Raw genomic sequence first — 6556 nt, 5'->3', positions numbered from 1 at the left:
TAGATTGTGGTGGACGGCGTCTGGGGACCCATGAGGAAAACGTGTCCGGATATTCGTGAGCAGTCTAAGGGAAGCTGTTGAAGGGCTATGAAACCACAACTAGACGAAAACATATTAGACATCCATGCACATCACAGAACGTGGTGGTCGAAGACTTGCCCGCTTAACAGGTGATGTGGTAGGTCTGACGACAGATTATGGTACTGGTGCAGGCAAAAGTTTTTCGGAGCACATTGTTGGTCGCAAATTGTGGGAAATGGGGCTCCACAGCGGACAAACCCTACGTGTCCCCATGTTGACGCGATATCGCCAATCACGATTTGCAGTGAGCACGGGATCATCGAGGCTGGACCGTGGTTTGATGGAAACGCATCACCTGATCGAAATAATTAATAATCTCGCTTACTGACTCCCCTGGCCGTTGGCGTTTTCGGGATACGCCCTCATCCTGGCGAACAGGTACTCGACAGGTTCACTGCACCGTGGGACCTGTGGTAGTAATCGACGATTCCGTAACAGCTGTGGTCTACGTGAACATTACAATCAGGTGACAAAAGTCATGGGAAAGCGATATCCACATATACAGATGGCGGTAGTATCGCTTACACAAAGTATAAAAGGGCAGTGAATTCGTGAATTCGCGGAAGTCTCATTTGTACTCATTTAATTCATGTGAAAGAATTCCGACGTTATTACGGCCGTACGACAGGAATTAACAGTCTTTGGATGCTAAATGGTAGTTGGAGCTAGACGTATGGGACATTCCATTTCTGAAATCTTAAGAGAATTCAGTATTCTGAGAATTCACTGTCGCAAGAGTGTGCCCAAAATACCAGATTTCAGCCATTACCTCTCACCACGGACGATGCAATGGCCGAAGACCTTCACTTAACGACCGAGACCGGCGACATTTGCGTAGAGTTGTCGCTGTTAATAGACAAGCATCACTGCGTAAAACAATCGCAGACATCAATTTGTGACGTACGATGGACGTATCCTTTAGGACAGTGCGGCGAAATTTGGAGTTAATGGACTATGACAGCAAACGAGCGACTCGAGTGCCTTTGCTAACAGCACGACATCGCCTGCAGCGCCTCTCTTGGGCCTGTGACTATATCTCTTGGACCAAAGACACTGGTCAGATGAGTCCCGATTTCAGTTGGTAAGAGCTCATGGTAGGATTGGAGTGAGGCGTGGACCCCACGAAGCCATGGAAACAATTTGTCAACGAGGCACTGTGCTCCATAATTCCGTGGACTGTGTTTGTGTGAAACTGACTGCGTTCTTTGGCCCAAGTAACCGATCACTGACTGGAAATGGTCATATTCGGCTACTTGGTGACCATCTGCAGTCATTCATGGACTTCATATTCCCAAACAACGTTGGAATTTTTATGGATGACAATGTACCATGTCTCTGGGCCACAACTGTTCGCGATTGGTTTGAAGAACATTTTGGACTACTGAGTGAATGATTTGGTTACCCAGGTCACCTGACGTGAATCCTATCAACGTAATCGAGAGGTCAGTTCGCCTCCAAAATCCTAAACCGACAACACTTTCGCAATTATGGTCGGCTATAGAGTCAGGATTGCTCAATATTTCTGCAGACGACTTCCAACGACTTGTTGAGTCCACGCCACGTCGAGTAGCTGTATTACGCCGAGCAGGAGGAGCTCCGACACCATATTAATAGGTATCCTGTCGCCTCAGTGTATAGCAGACCGCTTGAATTGCTGCATACCTGCATCACCGATGACAACAACATCTTTCAGCAAGATAACTGTCCATGTCGCAAGATAAAAATAGCGCTACACTGACTTGACGACCACCTAACTCATCAGATATGAATCTTAAGGAACACATCTAGGATACTATCACGTGACAGCACTGCGTCCACAATTTAACAGCACATATTTTACAGAAACTGCGTTACCTGTGGTAACGCACCTGTTGTCATATACTTTCACATACCCACCAAGAACTTGATGAATCCATTCTGTGCACCATCGCTGCAGTACTTCGTACCAGAGGTGGACCATAACGCTCTTAAGCACATGATCATAACATTGGCTGGTCAGTGTATTAACACAAGTAATACACAGCCCAGTGACATAAATGTGCCCAGCTGCCAAAAGCCTAAAACACCACCTTCTGCAGCATGGGCCGGTGTGGGACGTCCAACCGTCCAAGAAGAGAGTCAGTGAGGTTCCAGACAGTACCGACAAGGATGTACATACATACCGGCAAGTGAGAAGTGGCCAGTTGCTCTAGATTTCTTGGTTGAGGCACATGGTACGAACAGCCCGATCAGGATAGTCCCACAGATCCTCAATTGGTTTCAGATCCGGAGAGCTTGGTGGGCAGGCGAGTACTGTAAACTCATCCTGGTGCTCTTCAAACAATGCACCTACAATGCGAGCTGCATGACATATTACATTGCCTTGCTGATAGACGCCACCGTGCCGAGAAAAACAAACGGCGGGATTATACATGCATCGTAACGTGGCAGTATAATTTAGCCCCTTAATATACTATTTTAACTATATAAAAGTAATCTACTCATCAAACTGAGGAGTTTGAAACTACGCATGCCCTACTTTGAGAAAAGTGATACTAATTTGCATAGTACAGAGAGTAATCACTCATAGGTGGCCGACATGAACCCGATACTAAGCATTCCCTGCTTTTCATATTAACAGTCACATAGTATTGCAATCACTTTGAAATGAGGTGGACGCAGGGAGTTCCCAGCCGTCCAGAGAAGTACAACAAGGAACGCATTTCGAGAGGGCCCATAAAACAGCCGACCTTTCGCATTGGGGAGGCAGGCACATTAGCTAACAATAATCCATTAACCAAGCATCTCTGACACACCTGCGTAGAACGAAGAAAAACGTCTTAATACAGTACGGATCCGTATAGCCAGTCTTAGAGGACCAGTATACTGGATTTGCATTTACGAAAAATGTTGAGTCGCAAAATATAAAGTTAAGAGCGAGGCAGAGAGGAAGAGACAGAATACAGGTTGAAAGACCACACACGATGCCTGGTAAATCTTCTAGGAAAGGAATGCTTTCAAAATCACAATGGGAGGTCTTTGAAAACCACAAAAAAACATTGTCGCTATATTTCTTTTTTACAAAACAGAAAATGCCCCACAGTGGAAAGCACCACTATTTTTAACAAGTACTTGCATATCACGTGAAGAAGGCATGGATAACACGAGGGTGCACGTGGACAGGTCGTGTATGGGCGGAGTCTGCGAGGACAGGAACGAAACATGAATGCTATAGGCCAGAAGGAAAATAATTTCCACCCCCAATTTGCTTCTCAAGCATCATTGGGCCACGAAACGACGCAAGTCGTATCACAATCAGCATTGGCTGCTACGACTTATGGTAGGGGATGAACACCAGGTACACTGGGGGAAACAGATCAGGGTCACGAGTAGAAAGGGGAGATGTCTTCAGACCAGGGCCGTGTATAGACAGAATACTTGCTGTTCTGTCTTCCTAGAAGAGCTTTTTAATGAACACTTGTATTCCCAGGTTTCGAAAATCTCGTAACATTTCTGTAGTGGAGATAACGGATTTCGATCCGAGTTAGTCACGTTCTGCAGAATGTGACTTGTTTAGCTATGGAAAAACACTGTTTTTCGCCTCCGAAAAACTCAGGGCAGTTTCCGAGTGCTGATACAGTCAAGGCCAGAATAGTATTGAGGTTCACAGGTCCGCACAACGCCAACACCGCAGTCATCATATGCCACTGCCGACGACAGAAGCCACTGACAAATCACGGTACATATCGCGTTTGCTGAGTCACTCAGTGAGGAAGTCACTAGCTTGTGTGTACACTTCAGTTCTGTTGGAGGCTGGAGTTGTGTTATGTAATTTCTTCTCATTCCCTCACGTTCTTGCTAGACACGTATCGCTTGTGTGTTGACAGGGCTTAAAAGTCGAGGAAGCTATCAATTAAACATAAATAACTGTCCAGCTAACACAGTGTAGACAATTGTGCATATTGAATGTGGTGAGTGTAATATTTTGGAGGGTAAACTGTTTTGTGATTATTGTATTGTCAGTTACCCTAAGGGTTCTTTTCTCATGAAGGAATGCTTTTGAAACGTTGTTATGTGTTCATGTTTATCACAATTAATTTCATTTGGTTTTGTGAATTCATTGTCAGGATCTTCCTAATTACGGAAGATTTTCCAATGTCACCAACTACACATTTGAACTCAATGTGTATGGTGATTCTGTAATAAAAAGATTTAGTACAGATAACAGTTCTTTGTGTGTTCAAGAGTAGGGGCTACTTCTTACTCACTGAAATAGTTTAGGGTACGTATGAAAGCTGTTACTCTGATGTCTATCGTGACTTCATCTTGGATCTCCTTGCCTTGCACGGCCTGGGTTCACATGCAGTTTAGTTCTGTCAGATATCTCAGTGCGTGGCAAGTGATAAGGACGTGGCATAACGACCGAGGGAGTATGTTAGAGCATGCTTGCGTTGACCCACTGGGCCTTACAGAATCACGAGATCGCCATGGGAATCCCACGAAGACATTCTCCAGAACAGAACGCTCCCTCATCCGGTCTGGACCATTCCGACGATTTTTGCAGGGTATTTGCCTTCTGACGTTTCACGCCGTACTCGCGAACAGTCATCCGTCTGTTGGGGCATACAACGTGAGTAACCTCAAAAGGCCGCTTCTCGGCACACAGTGGACGCCCAGGTGCAGGACTGGCGTGCAAATTCCAGATTTCGTCAGCGATGAGCAGCAGTCAGCATGGGTGCATGAACCAGGTGCCTGTTGCAGAGGCCCATGCACAACAATATTCACTGAACGGTTGTTAAGGAGACGCTGTTGGTAACCACTTGGATTCCTCTGTGCAGTCCGTTGCCCAACAGTTGCACGTCTATCCGCCCGTACATATTTCCGTAACCGTCATTCACTCTTGTAATGTAAGGGCCGCGGTACACCACACTTGCCTCGGCACCAGTTTCGGATAGCGCCAGTTTTCGATCCACGGTATACTTTAAACACAGCGACACGGCAACAGCTCACAAACTTGACCGTTTTGGAAATGGTTCCACCCTTGGCCCGAATGATCATGTGCTTTTGGACGTCAGATAAATCACTCCATTTCCGCATTACGACAACGACTGCACTGTTTTCGTGTTTTCCCAGCACGCTTTACATGCTCTCCACTGTTAGTGGTACCCCCTGCCGTTTGTGATTGGTTAATGAATGCTGACGTCGAACATAGGCGATGGCAACATTAATTTGACTGGACCGTGTATTGTCTCTGGTTCACGTTCTAAAACAGTTAAGCTGGAAACAATGTGTATTTGCCTTCATATGAAGATCAGATGCAGGCAATCGTGAGCCACTGGTAATGTCGTTCGGGTATTGTTCCGCACAACGCTCTCTCATGTTTACTATTAGACTCAAGATTCCTGATGGGCAAACAGCACACCTGTATCTATCAAGCTAATTTTATCCCTTTTAAGAGTACTTGCGGCTTGCAATTATATGCCGTCTACGTCAGGGAACTCGCACCAAACTCATACCAGTTTCGCGCACTTAGCTCAGATGCAGTGCCCTGCCAATTCCACTACCCCAGGTGCACCCACTAGCTATCCACATCTACATGTATACCCCGAAAGCCAACATATGGTGCATGGCGGAGGGTCAGTCCCCTTCCTGTTCCACTCGCAAATAGAACGTGGAAATACTACCTTGCACAGACCTCCTTAAGATGTCCCCCGCTTCCCTTTCTCGTTCAAAAAAATGTTTAAATGTGTCTGAAATCTTATGGGACTTAACTGCTAGGGTCATCAGTCCCTAAGCTTACACACTACTTAACCTAAACTATCCTAAGGACAAACACACACTCCCATGCCCGAGGGAGGACTCGAACCTCCGCCGGAACCACCCGCAGAGTCCATGACTGTAGCGCCCCAGACCGCTCGGCTAATACCGCGCGGCCCTTTCTCGTTCTTTATCTCGGAAAATATAATGTCTTTATTCTACAAGGTTAGTAGTTTATCGAATACCTGAAAAGAGTCCCGTGATCATACAGTACAAATACACATTATTCTTGGAATAATAATCTCTAGAAGCCCGAGAAATTGTACTTACAACAAACATAACTAGAAATAACTACAGTTTCAATTATAATAATATCCATTTTCAGTATTCAAGGAAAAGGAAAGAATCTAAACATCTTTTGAGTGTTCCAGAAGCCGAACATACACGAAAACACAATCGCCAACTTGCTAAGAACCTCCGTGGATAGGCAAATAAATTCAGTTGCCAGTACTACCATCGCAGATCAGAAAGCGAGAGCATATTCTCATGAAACACTGAGTGATTACCAGTTAACTGTGTCGCATGCAGGAAGCGTTAATTGGTTCAAATGACACTGAGCACTATGGGACTTAACATCTGAAGTGATCTGTCCCCTAGAACCTATAACTACTTAAACCTAACTAACCTAAGGACATCACATACATCCATGCCCGAGGCAGGATTCGAACCTGCGACCGTA

The sequence above is a fragment of the Schistocerca serialis genome, chromosome 4 (assembly GCF_023864345.2).
Source record: "Schistocerca serialis cubense isolate TAMUIC-IGC-003099 chromosome 4, iqSchSeri2.2, whole genome shotgun sequence".
Taxonomy (NCBI): domain Eukaryota; kingdom Metazoa; phylum Arthropoda; class Insecta; order Orthoptera; family Acrididae; genus Schistocerca; species Schistocerca serialis.
The sequence above is the reverse complement of the archived record's forward strand: the minus strand, read 5'-3'. Positions refer to the sequence as shown.